This window comes from Motacilla alba, chromosome 1A, assembly GCF_015832195.1.
Source record: "Motacilla alba alba isolate MOTALB_02 chromosome 1A, Motacilla_alba_V1.0_pri, whole genome shotgun sequence".
In the NCBI taxonomy this organism is placed as follows: domain Eukaryota; kingdom Metazoa; phylum Chordata; class Aves; order Passeriformes; family Motacillidae; genus Motacilla; species Motacilla alba.
In genome coordinates, this window is record NC_052031.1 from 70,621,989 (window position 1) to 70,638,456 (window position 16,468).

At 42.9% G+C, this 16,468-nt stretch overlaps 1 protein-coding gene across 3 annotated transcripts in view; it reads left to right on the top strand.

Annotated features, from left to right (window-relative positions):
• The window catches only part of PDE3A (phosphodiesterase 3A), a 224,408-nt gene that overhangs the window by 32,505 nt on the left and 175,435 nt on the right, over positions 1-16,468 (top strand). Inside the window, exon 1 of one of the 3 annotated variants that reach the window (XM_038154347.1) lies at positions 3,744-4,662. The exons of the other annotated variants lie outside the window; for them this stretch is intronic. The gene's annotated coding sequence lies outside the window, so the exon portion shown is untranslated. Of the gene's footprint in view, positions 1-3,743; positions 4,663-16,468 lie in introns of those variants that run through there. 3 annotated transcript variants of the gene reach the window in all.

Sequence of the window (16,468 nt, forward strand, 5' to 3'; positions counted from 1 at the left end):
GTCCTTCCATGGTCCATTTAATTACTGCAGGTTATTGTGATTGAAATTTCCACTATAACAGCGTGTGCCAGGGACTGTGGTGTGGTTTGTTCTGAAGCCTGACCCTACGCTTGCTGGTTCTGCTGGTGTGTTTGGTTGGTCAGGAAGCCATTTCCCCCTCATTTTCCCCCTTCCCGTTTTACCAGCATAATTCTGTCAACAGAAGCCCAGGTGCAGCTACGCTTATTCCAAGCATGAAAGTCCTCTTGGTGCTGTTGCTAATCCTCCCGCAGAGCGTTCTGCCAAAGCAAGCTGTGTCTTGGCTAGGTGATGGCATTTACTGCTATGGCAAAAGTCAGCCATCAGATCCTGCCCAAGGCCCCAGAGAAGGCACCCAGCTCTTTGCCAGCGTGCGAATGACTGCAGGGTGTGCTCCAGCCTGAGTTTGTTGCTGGAGCCATACCTTGAACAGCCATTCCCAGCTGGCCAAAGGGACACGGGAGGGCTACAGAGCCCCCACAGCTGATCTTGGAGAGATTGTGGTGGGCACATCACAGCTTCTAGAAGGTCAGTCTGCATTTCCCTCTCTCTGAGCAGGCTGGGGAGGCTGTACAGGAGAGGTTTGTCCCGGAGAGCTGTGCCTGCTGCAGGGCTGGCAGGACGTGGTGGCTCTGCTGGGCTGGCGCTGTCGTGGGCTCGCGTTATCGGTTCCTGAGCGAGCGAGTCACGTCTAGACGGTGCTGTGACAATGGACCATAAATCACGCTGGGAGCTTGCCAGCCTTGCACAGGAAACCTGCTGCTCTGTGCAAGGCAAATGCCCACCAGCTTAATCACAGCAGAGCTGTGTTCCCAAGGGCCCTTCGGTGCCCACGGAGCCTCAGCAGGTCCCCGCTTGGAAGGAGGTTGAATGTTTTTATGTTTGTGTCAAGTAAATGACTCCTTGCTGATTGCTGGGAATTTGTGTTTTGCAAGCGTGAATTTATAAGGGAGAGGGGTGCATTGAGGGCTCCAGCACCTTCATTTTCTATTGCAATACTGGCATCCCTGCATTTTTCACTGCAGTGCCAATAATTTCCAGGCAGAGGTCAGGTCTGTGGCAGGTAGCTGGTGCATTACCATTCCTTACTCTCACTCTAACATGCAATATAGGTCACAGGGCTCTTTTCCCCTCTCCTTAATCTAAAACCCAAACCCAAGCTGGGTATTATTGCCAAAAGTCCTGAAAAATGTTAAATGTTTTGGAAAGAGATGCACTTTTCTAGCACTTGTATGTAATAAAGCCTTGTTAGTAATAAGTAAGAAACAATCTGAAGTTCTGTAAACTGTAACTTATCTTTTTTCGTTTTGTTTGTTTGTTTGTACTTTAAAAACCTGTTTAATTTCAAACCTCATTATTGCAGGTCTTACAAATATCTTGTGGGCTAAAGAAGAGAACTTTTATCCGACTGTTTTTCTAGTTGATAAAAGAATCTGTGTGTGGGGTGATATTCCAGATAATTTTATAATTAGCCCAAAACTCCAGTAATTTTCTCTTGGAGTTGAAAATATGACTTGTGTAGTCCTCTTCTGCTGGAAAAATGACCAAGCTCTTCAGGATCTTCTGCTCTGAATCATCCTTCTTTCACACATCCCTAAAAGGTTTTGAAATCTGATAAGGATTCGGGGCCCTCTTTGCACCAGTAAACAATTGCAAATAACAGAGCCATGTGTATTTGTGTGGATTTTTTTTTTTTTTTTTTTTTTTTTTTTTTTTTTTACTCTTCTCAGCTCTCTTTGATCTCATTGTGGCTTTTGGCAAGAGAAGCATCAGTGCTGCGTGCCCTGGACCCCATGCCATCCCCACGGATTTCTGGAGACCAACACAGGAGAGGGGAGGAAGGCCATCCCAGCCATCTCTCTCCCAGCACAGCTCTTTGTTACCTCTGTGTGATGTATTTATTTTATCTGCTTTTCTGCTGGTCTCTCTGTAAAAATCTACAGCTTTGAGGAGGATGAGTTTCTTCCAAGGTGCATGAGGTTTGGAGGAAGTGTAGGACCCTGCTGTCCCTTTGGGAATCTTAGCTGGAATTTTCAGATTTCTTATAATCCTGTTACAAATCCTCCAAACAGAAGTCTCCTCTCTTTACAGACAATTTCTTTTCTTTCTGCTGTACTATTATTCAGCCCATTCAGCTGCTCCAATGCTGCCATAGGATTCCCTTATCCCCCCTTCATTTTTGGGATCCCTGTGCCACACATAATGTTCCTGTGGAAGTAACCTTGAGAAAAAGATGATCTCTTGCCTTTAGTCTGTTGTGTGGCAAGTGCTGATTAAGACATCAAGCTCTAGTTACTTTTATATTTGTACCTCTGCTTGCTAAAGTGCAACTCTCTGTATGTATTCAATTATTTTCCCCCAGCTTTTCTGGAAATAAATTATAAATGACTTTCCAAGTAAAAATATCTACATTTTTATAATTTTTCCCCTCATCTCTATGCCAAGTGTATCTTGGCTCTACCCAGAGACCTGATTAAAAATATTAAAACACACTTACCAGTGTGCAGCGGCTACATTTATAGCATCTGACTTGAATGTTTGTTTCATAGTCTGGATTGTAACAATCTGATTCTCAGTCTGCGATTGACGTCAATTTAATAGGAAAATTCAAATGAACCTCTATTAGATTTTCACTATTAAGTTAACAATAAAAACTTTCTACAGATGCCTTACGCAGACAAGGCTGCTAACAGGAATATTACATTAATAAAAATCAGACCTCCAGAAACAGAGAATAACTTACTTCCAAAAAACCCAACAATTTTGTTTTCCATTTTCTAGCTCACAAAAATATTTGCTTTTTAATTGCACTAGCGGTTGAGATGTTGAGAATTGGGAGAAGACAGCTCTTGGCCGTTCGTGGTCATGTTGCACATCTCTTGGCTTTTACAGAGTTGGAGACCCCTTCCAAAAGTGTGTGTTTGACCAATTTCATTGCTCTCAACTTCAGCTTTCCCCCTTGGGTTCTGTGGCACGCCACCTTTATTTACCAGCTCCTAACCTGCCCAGTCCTGCTGCTCAGAAGGTGCTGATACAGCCAGAACAACTCTGGAGGCACCAGTTTGGGTCAGGAGCACATCTGTCAGGGTTTACAGCCTCTGCCATGGCTTGCCCCACCTGTAGCTGTGGGTAGTTCCTGCCTTGAGGGCTGTGCGGTGCCTGGCAGCAGATGATGGAGTGAGGAAATAACGCTGTTGTTCATCTGCAGTGGATATTTTCTGGCAGAGACCAGGTGCCTTGCCTGTGCTTAAATCGGGAAATCCAGGCACTGAGCATGAGGAGCATTTTGCCTCCCCTGCAGCAGCAGAAAGGGAGTGATCTCCAGGGAGAGCAGCATCCCTACAGCCTTGAGCAGAGTTAACAAAGCCTTTGCATGCAGGAGCCGTTCTGAGGTGAGGGAAGCAAGGGAGCCAGTCCTGGTCCTCAGCAGGGACAGTAGGGGTCCCCTCCTGAGCTTTGAGTACATCTGAGCTGCTGTGATGGGGATGGACCTGGCTGGCATCCCCAGGGTGGCTCCAGACCCACTGAAGTGCCCCAGATGTGCACATTCCAAGCTGTTGAGGAGCACATCCAGGGCAGGCAGTGTGGTGCAGCTGCAGGATGAGCTCCAGAGCCGGAGACAAGAGGCTGTGAACCACCAACCCTGCTGGTAATGAAGGGCATGGGGATCTGTGGCACATCCAGGTGGCTGGACACTCACAGGAGCCAGGGACTCAACAGGAAGATGCCAGACTTCAGCTGTGAGTGGATAAAAGCCCAGCAGTTGCTTTGTTTGCATTCCCTCTCCAAGACACCACCTTGAGCTGTTTCTCTGCTGCTGTGCCATGAATAAACTGCTTTAAGGATGCAGAGGTCTCTGCTATAGGAAACCTGGGATAGAGCTGGTGAGGAAACCTGTTCTGCCTGTGTGGAGGTGCAAAGGGGCTTTGATCCCAGCTCAGAGGGTGATTCCAGAGTGGCTCCTGGATTTCTGGTGAAGGGATTTTCATTTTCCCTAACAACTGAGTAGTGCCATGCTGGCACCAGCTGTTTTCATGGCAGGCTTTGATTTTGAATCTTCTCCATCCTACAACCAAAACACAAACCCAGCCTGTCCCACCTGTGGAACTGAGGCTCTGTGTGCACCAGTGTATTTCCTTTTTAGTTTCATCTTGTCTCTGCCAGCTGAAATAACAAGGCTTTTAAGACACAGCCACCTTGTGCTCCCATGGTTTGAGGGTTTATGTTACTTTAGCAGTGTTTAGCAGGTATGCTGCACAAATGGGCACAAAGAGTTGCATTGAGGGTTTTGTCATGAAATTTTGGTTTGTTCTATGAGCAAATGAAGGATGCTTTCTATTTGCCCTCCCTCCACCCCCCTGTGATTTTGTGAGGTGTGTTTTGGATGGATGTAGACTTACTTAAGGCCAGCTATTTTACTTGTCTGCCACTGAGATGACAATGTTGCACTGAAATGTTTGACAGGCTGAAGTAGCTGACAATTATTTCACATGTGCACGGCGTGACAGCTCAGAAGTGACGCTGACATTCGGTGTGTGCATCTCCCTGTTCCTCCCATCAGCTGTCCTGCTAGCCTGCAACTTTTTAAAAACACTCTGTGGCTTTTCCATCTGAACAGAGGCCCTCTGTTCCAAGTCATGCCAGGTAACTTTGTGTTTCCTTACCCTTTTCCATCCCCTGGCAGGACAGGGTGCAAAAAGTGTGGCAGGAAGTGGGGACCGGGGGTTTATATATCAGTAAAAATTGAAACTGCTGTTCTTCATTTTGGCCACATCAGTCTGCTGGGGATCTTGTGAAAGGTCATACATATTTCTCAGAGTAGTTGAAAGGACCAACAGCATCTGTTAATGTGACTTGGGGTAAATACAGCACAGGGCTTTGCAGAGCCCTGCCAGAGTTGCTGCGTACTCTGGTTTGTATTTTGTTTGCAGATTCCCATGAAGAGACTTCCCAAGCCATGAAGAGCAGTGTCCTAACCTAAAACACCTTGGGGCTTGAAAGAGTTTTAAAGCTTTACAAATGTATACTCATCTATGCTTAATCTTCTGATGATTTCTTTAGGTGGTCACATGGTCAAACTCTAATTTGTGCTCTGTTCATGTAGGGATGACTTAGAAAAACCAGCTTTTTTTCTCAGGCAGGCAATGCATGTGTTGCAAAGGCACTTCAGATATAAACTGGGCACACAATTACTGGGGAGGCTCTGAATGCTTACTTGGAAAGTGATACATAGTGTATTTGCTGTAAAAGACACAAATATCACAAGGCAGATAGTCAGTTTGATGGCAGGTGGGAAGAGTTGCTTTTTGTTTGTTATATTATGCTTTGAAAAAATAAATCCCTAAGACTCAAAGCCTTTTCTCTTGTTTACTGCTCACAGTGAAATGCAGACTGATCTGTTTCCAAGTCGCTTTGGCTTTCTGATTTCCATGGTTCAGCACAGTGCTTTGCATTACAAAGTCAAAGGCAGCTGTAATACGTTCAGTATCTCTGGTTCCTTTTACAAAGTTAATTCTTTGAATTTTTGGCAAATTGACTGTTCATTTGTCAGTGTCACCTTAATCTGCAAAACAGATAGTCAGCAGCTCAGTCTACTTTTTCTCCTCTTTGTTTAAAGAAGTAGACAAAATAAAATACAATTTGCTGTGATCTTTTCTGATTGTCCACAATACAAATGTTGGTTTCTGTGTCTGTAAGGTTACATTTCTTCAGTGAAAGGAATTAGTGAAGTCTGTAGGCCTTGCCATGGTGAGATTTTCCTTCATACTGATGTTTAGGTGAAGTGCAAAATGCAGGGTCTCTTATTAGTGAGCCAGATGCCTATTTCAGATGTGGCTGTGGATTTAACTTACTGTGCTTGGCTTAACGGGCCTCTTCTAGGTCTGAACTATTCCAACTAGGAAAAAAAAAATTCTTAAGAAATCCTGCAGCTATTTGGACTGAAAATTCCCTTCCCTCCTATTAGCAGCTGAGATTTATTTTTCTGTTTAACTAGCTGGATCTTTTGTTCATGAGAATTGGCATCCTGCAGTGGCATGGTGTGTGTCCAGCAGTGAATTGTGATGTCAGGGCAGAGACAACAGTGTGATTTATTATCAAACGGGCCAACTGGTGAGCTTTGTGAAGCTCAGGCAGCCCACACAGGTTCGGGGATGGGTGACCTTGGGCTTCCCTCTCCTTCTGCAGAAGTGAAACTTGGGGTAGAGCCAGGCTGGGGAGGTCTGGCATGGTCCAAAACATGTGTGGCCTCGTGGCTCTGTCTGGATCTGGCCACAGGCCTGCATGGGTGGCTCTGGTCAAGCCCAACTTATACCATAGGTGTTTTTTATCAGCAAGTGATTTTAATAATTGCATTTTTCTTCTGCAGTATGGGGAATAATAGAGCTGCAGCTTGTTAATATCATTTGCGGCGAGCATAGTGACAACACAGTGTTTCTCTTCTCTTCCTAATCCAGCCCACTGACTGCTGTGCTGCTTCAGTTTGGGGCATAAATCTGGGCTGTGGCTGCCAGAGTTGGACAGTTCAGCCTCCCCACTGAGATGGCTGCTGCTACCTGAGCCCCCTCGGAGCTGTGGTGAAGCTGGCAGAGGTGACCTGTGTCTCTGCAGCAATGGGTCCCCTTTGCCCTCAGCTCCCTGACGCTGCTGGGACTTGTTTTGCCTAACAGGGAGCCCGAGCGATGCCAGCTCTGTTGTCAAAAACAGCTGGGTGTGAGGTGATGCTCCATGAAAGCTTTTGAAGAGCAAAATGCGTAGCTCTCAGACTGTTTGAGGTAATCAGCAGCTCTGTTACTCTGGGTAATCACAGTAAAACAACACCTACCATCGCAAAGGTTGTTCTGCTTTTTAGTCCGTGTTTTTCAGAGCAGTGGCATGCCTGCAGTAATTCCTAGGTGGTCTCTGTGTGTGTGGTGATGTCAGCAGCTTGGGGAATTAGCTTTGCTGAAGTTTACATCTGCTGACTCATCTGTTTAAACAAGTTGATTCTGAATTTTCAGAGGGTAATAATTTTTCCCCCCTCATGCAACAGCTGAGGAGAAAGAGGTGGTTATGAGGTTTAGCAGGGGCTACCACAGTACAGGGTTTCCTTGCAGTCTTTTAACTCACTGCATATTTTAATGGCTGCAATATACAGAAAGCCTCAGTTTCATGGTTCTTCTTGGACCTTGTCCAGCTTCTGCTGTGAAAGTACAATTCAGCAGAAGCCCTTTTAGAATATTTGCTTATTTTTAGTATCCAAGAGTTTGGCATGTGGTATCCTGGATCTTCAGAAGAGTCCTAGCAGTGGTGCCTTGGCACTAATAAATGCTTGATATCTCTGATATCTCCGTTTGGGGTTTTTTCCACTGTTTGGTTTTTTTTTTTTTAATTGGGTTAAAAGTTAAAGCCCCCTCTGCTTTCCTGCTCTTAAAATCCAGTTTTTCTGCTCTTATCTCCCTCCTCTCAACACCCCTTTGGGAACAAGAAGGAATGGTGTCTCTGGCAAGGAAACAGGTAAGGTTTGGTTGGTAAGTGGAACTGATTTAATTAAATCTCCTTTTCAGCCTCATAATGGAGTCATTCAAGAAGGCAGAGGAGTAGGAATGTGGCTTCTGAGTATTTTTTTTCTCTCCTTTCTCTTTCCTTTTTCCATCCCTGCAGTCAGTGAAAGAAAAATGGCTTTCTAAACAATACTCCTTTTTGTGATGATTTAAAAAATAGGCTACGCTAAAATCAAAATCTAATTTTTTATTAGCTCGTCTTTGCATTCCTGAAAACACTAGAGCAGCTCTGATGAGTATTTGCTCTAGATACATGCCAGTGTAAGAGTGAGAATTCCAGATCTGTCTGACACCACCTGAAACCTCAGAAACATTGAGCAACACAAACCTAATGCCACAGAAGTCTGTTTTCCATCCTAATTAGCTCATGGTCTTGTGTGATTAGTTTTACTCTGCCAGCTCACTTTGGTTTTGTTATCTTGATAATTGATGTCAATACTCGGCGTTGCTCAGAAAAACTGGACTTGGAATTTTGTCGAAATGTTTTTTGGTTTTGGAGCCAAAGTATTTTGCAAAACTCATCAGTTTTGCTATTTTTTTTTTTTCGGGGGAAATGATAGAGACTTCTGAAGAAACTCAGAGAGAGTGTGTGCACGTGAGCGTGCAGATGCATGGTAGGCTGTTAAGGGACTGGCTTCAGATGTGGAAGACTTGGTTCAGTTTCCTGGTCTGCATGGTATAGAGCAGTGAAGGATGGAAAACTACCCTCTGACCTTTGAATTGGGTGGAGTGAAATTCAATCAGTGCTTTCTTACTGCTGGGAGATTGCTCTGACTAATGGTTTGCTTTCCTGAACTGGAAAGCAGGGGTTTGTGATTTTCAGAATGGAGTTGTCACCCCAGGATCAGCTGGAAATGTTGGGCAAAATCCCGGTCTTTGAACAGAAGGGATGACTGGCGTGAATAAATCTGAAGGAACTAACAGTGGAGCAGGATGGTTGTTTATGGTATTTATGCAGTGCCAAAGAACATCTGTGTGCCCTGAGACATGGCTACACTGAGCTGGCTCCCTTACTAGAAGCAACAATTTTCTCCAGCTGAGCAAAACAAACCCTGGCTGACTCCCTGGCTGGATTCTGGGTATTTGAGCTAGCTCTGTGCTGCAGTGCAGTGAGTTTAGAAGAGCTATCCCTGGGTCCTGTAAAATTGTGCATTCAGCTGCCTGTTGGTGTATGCCCACCTCCAGAGGAGGAGGATGAATGCAAGTGTCTCGTGCTGTCAGGCTTCTTGGAAAACACCACTTCCCACTTAGATTGCTGCTGTTGTGGTTATTTATTGTAGCCCTGAGAGCTGCACTGCCTATGTGTGGGAAACGGATTTGTAGAGAGTTTTTAGGGTTTGACAGAAGGTTTATATAGTTACGTGTTTGTATATAAATTCTGAGATAAGAGATGTTGATTTAGAAGTGTTATGGAATAGGATAGATATTGTTGAGAGAGAAATGGAGTTAGAAAAAAAAGTTTTAAAGGATGGCTTTGTAAATAAGATTAGGTACTTTGGGGAAATAGAATTATGAAAGATGTATTGAAGTAAGATGTATGAGGGGTAGTTTTAGATGATTGGTTTTAGGGTTTTTACAATACGGTGTGGTAAAAAGTTGATAGGTTAAGAAATGTTTGTAGTGGTCTGTAAGAAACAGTTGGGTTTTGATTGTAATAGTGTGAATTATAATATTTATTTTTTTATGAAATTGAAAAATGGAATAAAAGTTTTTAAAACTTTTTTCTAACTCCATTTCTCTCTCAACAATATCTATCCTATTCCATAACATTTCTAAATAGACATCTCTTGTCTCAGAATTTATATACAAACACGTAACTATATAAACCTTCTGTCAAACCCTAAAAACTCTCTACAAATCCATTTCTCATACCTAAGGACTGCTCTGAGTTCCATGGGCTCTCTGGGTTAATGCACTTTGAACAGCCCTATGGATGTGCTGTGGCTCTGCTCCATCAGCCTGCTTTACCTCATCTCTTTCCTGCAGAGAATTTTAAACTTTCTGTGCTGAAAGGCACAGACCCACAAGAAAATACTATATTTAACCTAAAACAGTAGAGAACTTCCAATTAATAACACTAAAATTATGAGTGTATAGTTTAAATAAAAGTACGTAATATTAGAAAGTAAAAAACTTAGAGTTGAAAGTTCTAAAATACAACAATATATATAAAACTAAAATGGAAGTTTTAAAGCAGTAACTAATCCTCCTTTACAAGTTTAAGTAGTATTTTATAATTTAACAAAAAGGTCTGCATTGCAAACTTCAAATAATTAGTTATGCATTTAAAAGTAAAAATAATTTGTGTTATTTTTAATTAGGTAGTTTAACCTTAAACTTTATAAAGAAAATAGTTAAACATTTTATACCTTGTTAGTAAAATACTACAAAAACTCACTGATAACATTATAGCATAGATAAAAAATAAAAATCTAAATCTAAACACAAACTATCACCTCCACTACATTCAGTCCCAACCTCAACACAAAAGAAAAACCAAAAACCAACACTGGGCATCTTTTAATGCCAGCATAATTGTTACTTCACTTCTTGCCTCCCATCCCCGTGCAGGAACGGGCACAGATTACACACACACACACACACACGGATGAGGAGGGCAGAGCAGGGCAGAACAGCTTGTTCTGTGTTCCTGAGCGAGGGCAATGATTTACTCAGTGTCTGCACCTCCTAATGGGCTGTTCTCTTAGCCACAGACTGCTTCAAAGAGGCAGAGCTGCTTGTGTTTAGGAAGGTGTCTGGCTCAGTAAGGTGAATGTTGGCTCTGTAGGAATTTGGACTCCAAGTGTAATCATCTCTGTGCAGGTCCTCTGGCAGCATCAGCAGTTAGAATTGTTGTAGATCGGTGATTTCTTCAAAATCTTTTTTTTCCTCAGCACTAACAAGTCAACGCATATTCCCTGTGTGTTCATGCTCCCATATTGTGCAACACAGGGCTTTTCTTTCCTTGGGGAAATGGCCCTGACTCTGTAACCAGAGCCTTTATACATGCTGTAGAACAGCTGTGCTCAACACGGCGAGGACTTTGTTTGCTTCCACATTATTTATTCATGTATTCTTTTTCCAGCCCCCTTGCCCCCAAGTAATGGTGCTTTCTTTTTGTTCTTTTAAATTTTTCTTGAGACTCCTTTGATGGAGAATTCAGCCTTTCCTACAAAACACCACATTCAGGGGTTTTATGACTCATTTGTAGCTGGAATACCTACTGGGGCAGTACAACAGGCTTGGATGCAATAAAATGAATCACCATGACAAGTTCTACGTAAGAGCTGTTTGGTAAATGTACTGATACAAAAGAATGCCAAATGAAACAATTCCTTGCTTTCTTCCTTTGGCCCGAGCACTTATTGCCCTGAAGATGAAAGAAATTGATTGTTAATTCCTTAGACATGTTAAAAAAATTGAAGATGCATCAGGAGTTAGGTGCTGCTTGCGTTGTGCTGTGGTGTTGCAATCAGTGTGGAAAAGGCTGAGCTTGATCAGTGGCTTTACCAATAAATTTTTTGGGGAAGTGCTCTTGTGGGTGAAATGAACAGGATATTTTTAATAACTTCTCATTAGTGGGTTTGTACTGGTAGGAGACAGGGCTCCATTTCATTTTAGATGTCTTTTCCAGCTGTGGTCACAGTAGCATTTGATACTGCAGAGGAGGGAGAGGAAACCTCGCAGCAGATTGGAAAATGGGTGGAATTTTACTTGAAGCAGCTCTGAGAGCTGAGTAGCTCCTCTTGAGCCAGCCAGGCTTTCTGGGCTTGCAGCACAGCAGTGAAATGGCAGTGCACCTCTCTGCCCTCTCCTCCAGTGCTTAACCCCTTTAGCCAGCACAGTGCTCCGAGTGAATTTTGATCAATGTCTCCATCACTGTTACATAGCTGCAGTTTGCTTTACCCAGCGAGAATTATTAGAAGGTATTTTTTAATTAACTGCATGTAATCTGTGTTTCAGTAGTGGGAATTTAAGTGAAAACTTAATTTGGCCAAGGAGTGCTTATGCATAGCTTAATATAATAATACATACACACACGTGTGTGCTCTCCTGCTTGCACTTCATTCTGGCTCTCATCTTTATCACCAGTGATCCTGTGTTGCTTATTGAGCTTCAGTCCTGTAACTTGAGAGCCCTGAAGCTGGAAACTACTTAGAAACAAATATTTTCCTTTTTCTTCATGAAAACATAAAAACATGAGAGCTGGACAAAGTGTATCTCAGCTTCTTCTGTAACATCTATGAAGAAAATGAGTTCTGACAACTACTTTACTCTTCTGGTGGAGGGGATACAGGTGGTCTGGTGCTACCATGAAACACATTTGCATCACAAAGCTGCTCCCCTGCTTCTGCAAAACCAAATAAACCACGTGATACAGGTGATGAGATTGAAAGCATAGTCTGAAAATAGTTTGAAATCCCCATTAAAAAGTAATGGAGCAATTTTTAAGGCAGTGTGTTGGGTGTTTTCTTTTTCCCTTGGCATTAATGGTGTTGGTATTGAAGATAAGGCATTCTGTTGAATTCCCAGAAAAATTCCCATGGAGAGTCAAATTCTCTGCATGTCCAGGCTTTCATTTATTGTTGGCATTGATCAGGTGATAGGTACAAAGCTGATGACAGACTGTGGCCTGGCTCCTTTCTTCTGAAGCTGCATAAATGTTTTGGTACCTTTTTATAGTTTATCTAAGAAGTCTTGTAGCACATCTGTCTGTTCCTCTCATCTCCTGCACTGTGGTCTAAACTAACCCTTGAAATAATGTTACATTTTATATGCATGGAAGGGGAATGGCTTTGGACTCATCAAATATGATCACCTTCAGCAAAGCTACAGGAAGAATGGGCCCTCTAATCTGCCATTTTATTGAGGAATAGCTATATTCTGAAAAAAATAGTCATTGGAGAGAAAGTGCTGCAGAATGAAAACCCAAAGGAGTAAGCAGTTAGCAGGAAACTAAAAGAATCATAAGCTTTTTTTAAAAGATGGAAAGTGGTTTTTCGTCTCCTTTTCTGGTTTCTGAGCCTTTAATAAACCTGCAAGTCATGGTTTTAAGCTTTTTCTTTTTATTTATTTTTATTTCTCCAGAAGCATGAGAACTTGAGTTATCTTTTAAAATAAACAAAACAAAAATCCTGCAACTGGGATCTTTGGATTCTCACGGACTCTTACAGTTCCTGCAGCTGGAGCTTTAGGAAAAATATGAAGCTTGTAATAATAGTCACTCCACCCAAATGGGTTAAAGTTTGGACTTCCATGGGATTGCACATTTCAATTAAATGCAAGCTGCAGTAATGGGAGCGAGGTCCTGAGCTGAATTCCCATTGCACATGTTTATTCACATGGACAAAAATTCAGCTGAGGGAGTGCAAAGGAAGTGGGCAGAACTAGGATGTGTGACTTTTGAAGAAATTCATTCTTTGGTTGTTGTTTCCTTCCTTTCTTCTTAGTGGCTCTGCTTTTACATCTGTGTTGTACCTCTGATTCACCCCGTTGCCTTTCCTTGCTTTTAGAAATAGAGAATTTCAGAAGTTCCTCAGCTTCTAAACCTCAAGGATCTTTTCTTTCCATGTATATTCTACCTTCTGCAAATCAAAGATGTTCTTGTGATCTTCAGGGAGTGGGGTGGGACATGGTGCCCAAAGGGTCTGCAGAGCTGATGTGGTTGGGGTGCAGAAGGAAATTGGAGAATATTTTGCTGCAGTGCTTCAGGTTCTCTTCTTTGCCTTCTGAGGCAGATCCTTTGTGTGTTTCTGTCTGGGTTTTTGGTCTGGGCCAGGAGCAGCTGGGGGGCTGGTGCCAAGATATCTTCTGATGAGCACACTTCTGAAGACCAAGTCCCCTTCAGTCCCTAACTCACAGCTCTTCACCGTCCCACCTCAGTGCCACCAGGCACTTCCATGGGGTGGCTCATCCCTCTTGAACATATTTTGGAGTAGGAATAACTATCAAAGGCACAGCACACTTTTCAGTAAGGAGAACAAGTGTTTAGGGCTGTGATCTCTTGGGTAACCATTTGGCCAACTGTAGAAAAGCAGGGCAAAGCAGTTCCCAAGCACAGCGTAGCATTTCTGCCTCTCTTGCTGGAGTGAGGAGCTGCTGTGCTTCAAGCTCTCCCCTCTTCAGTCCTTAATGAGTGACAAGTGGAGCTACTTTCTGCCACAGAGGCACAGATCAGTGTCTCAGAGAAGCTCATGAAGGCTGACACAAACTCTGGGATTGATGGAGATTGGATCTGTGGCACGAACTGAGTTGGAATTGTGTGATGGAGTTGGTACATTTAATGTGCTCTGACGTGGAGGTGTTTGAACAGATACCAGTAACTTTGCAGTCTTTTGTTTGCTTTCACTTGGAAATTCAGTAGAATTTGTGTGCTTGAAGTGAGTTCCTTCCTTTTGCTGACATGTAGGTGTTCTTCCTCACATTTGTAGAAGCATCATGCTTGCAGTGAATACTCCAAATATTAAAAAATCATGCCCAGCCAAGAACAGCTTTGTGTTTCCAACATAGATGTCATTGCTGTGGGCAAATAGGATCACTTGCAAGAGTCCTTGTATCTAAACCCTGCTGGTAGTTTGGGAGTTGGCTGGGTTTGTGACTTTAATTTTTTCTTTGCCATCTACCTTTTTGCTGCTGTGTGTGACAGATGCCTCATAAGTCTTTCCATTCCCTTGAGGCAGACTATCTGCATAGTTGGTGAAAGATAATCTTGTGCATAAAGCTGCTTTTCCTTGTGGGAAAAGAATTTTCTATTTGGTTTGTTGTTTTGTTTGCATTGTTTTTGGTTTTTTGGGTTTTTTTCAGAAGTGTTTCTTTAGCATGGAAAAGGAAAGGTTGTGGAGTTTTGTAGTTCAGAATTTGTGCATAATAAACCTTTTTAAAGGTTTCTAATTAAATGAATGAAAAAGGTCTATACGTTGATATCCATAAATATTACATGACTAAACTTGCTGTGGATTTCCTACAAATCCCAGCAGGTATCAGAGCTGTAGATTAATCCAAGGGGAGGCTGATGAGCCCAACTTGTTAGCCCTCTTTGGTGCTCTGGATTTGGGACTTAAAATATTTGGAAATGCCAGCAAATAGCCCATAGCTGTGCTCTTGCAGCTGGCCCTGCTGCTCTGCCTGTGCTCCTGGCCTTTCCACTTCCCCTGTTTCCAGGACCTGCCAGGAATAGCACATTTTATAGGATGCCAAATTTATAAATTCCTCAGACCACTCGGTCTGGGAGGAATGCACTAATGGTGTGGCTGACTGAGTTTTAATCTGGGATGTTTTTAATTTACAGACCACGTTAATTTATTTTGATCTGAAAATTACAAGATTCGCTTCAGTTCTCCATTTTATTGCTTCTTTTAATACTTCTTATTTGCCTTTTTTTTTTTTTTTTTCTTAAACAATTAGGTCTTTCCAGAGTGCAGTCACACCTTTTTCTATCTTTGATAAGTGATGAAGAAGCTGTGTGTTTCAGTAGAATGTGAATCCCCTTGAGATGGTAAGATCAATGTGTGTATTCTGGTCAGTTTGTGTTGCATATGACTTTCATGCCAGCAGCTGTTTATTAAACATCCATCTAGGGCTAATCTCCAGATTGTTAGCAGCTATTCAGCAATGCTGTGTTCTGTGGGATCTAGTTCTAGGGTTTTTACTGTTTTATGGCCCCCTACTCACTGGAAAATAAGGTAGACTCCAAGCTGAGGGAGTGATGGAGCACCCTGTGGTATTTTTGTTATTCTTTGACATAAAGTCTGGTCTTGGAAATTTCCTTTTCGTTTATTCAAAGACTTTTATTTTACACTAATGCCACAGACACCTGTTATCACTGCTGTATCAACTTCTGGTGTTGAGCAACTGGCTGAAATTGCTGTTTTCAGCCCTAGCTGCTAGCCCAGCCTCAAATGGAATGGGAGATAACAATTGTTTGAGTGCTTCTCCCAAGTTCCCAGGAAAGAATTTCCATTTCTGGATGAGATTTTGATCACACTGGAGTTCTTCATCCTCCTCTTATGGAGTTGTTCTCTGCGTGAACTCATTTCATACAAATATGTTTGGGTTTTAATTATGGTTTCTTCCCAGTAGCTGTCTTTTCTTCCCACCTGCTGTAACAGGGAAATCTGTGACTGTGACAAAGCCTCCCTGGCAATGCCACTAGCCACTCATTGCCTGGAATTAGGAGAGGCTTCTTAAAGCAACTCTAAGTCAAGCAGCTCTACAGAAAGGGCTGTGAATAAATCTTTGCTTCCTGCTGGATGTTAGCTGGATTTTTGTGCTGCCTTAGTTTTATCACACGTGTAGTTCATGGGGTCTTTCCCCCCTCGCCCCAACTCTTTCAATAGGCCCTTTTCCATCTCTTGATATAGCTTCAACTCTGTTTAAATTATTTCTTAGAAAGAAGATCTCTTGCTGTTTTTAGCCTTCACAGGCTCCTGACTGCTTGTTGATGTAGAGGCTGCCTGCTGGGTGCCAGTCCAGGCTTCCCTTTGGCTGCTGGAGGGAGACAAGCCCTGCTTTGTTCAGTCCTTTTCCAAACCTCCCCACCAATATGGTGGGCAGATGGCAGAAACACGAGCCCTGTGTAAGTGAAACCACTGTGCTTGCTGGGAGGAGCTGGAGGGATGGAGAGCCCGTGGCCTGAGGACAAAACTCAGCTTATTTTCCTCTCTAATCACGTATCCTGTTTTTGTAATGATTCTGGTGGCGAGGCCACTATAATAGGTGAGCAAAGCAATGTTGCCCGTGCTTTTGTCCTGCAGAAATTGCCTGTTTACAATACATGGAAGATTTAGTACAGCACACTGTGACCTTGCACGTTAGGCAATTATTTCAGTGCCTCCACGGCGCCTGTTAAATGCATTTCTGTGCTGCTCGAGTCCTGTGCATGGGCTCATTGCTGCGAGTCTGCATCAGAT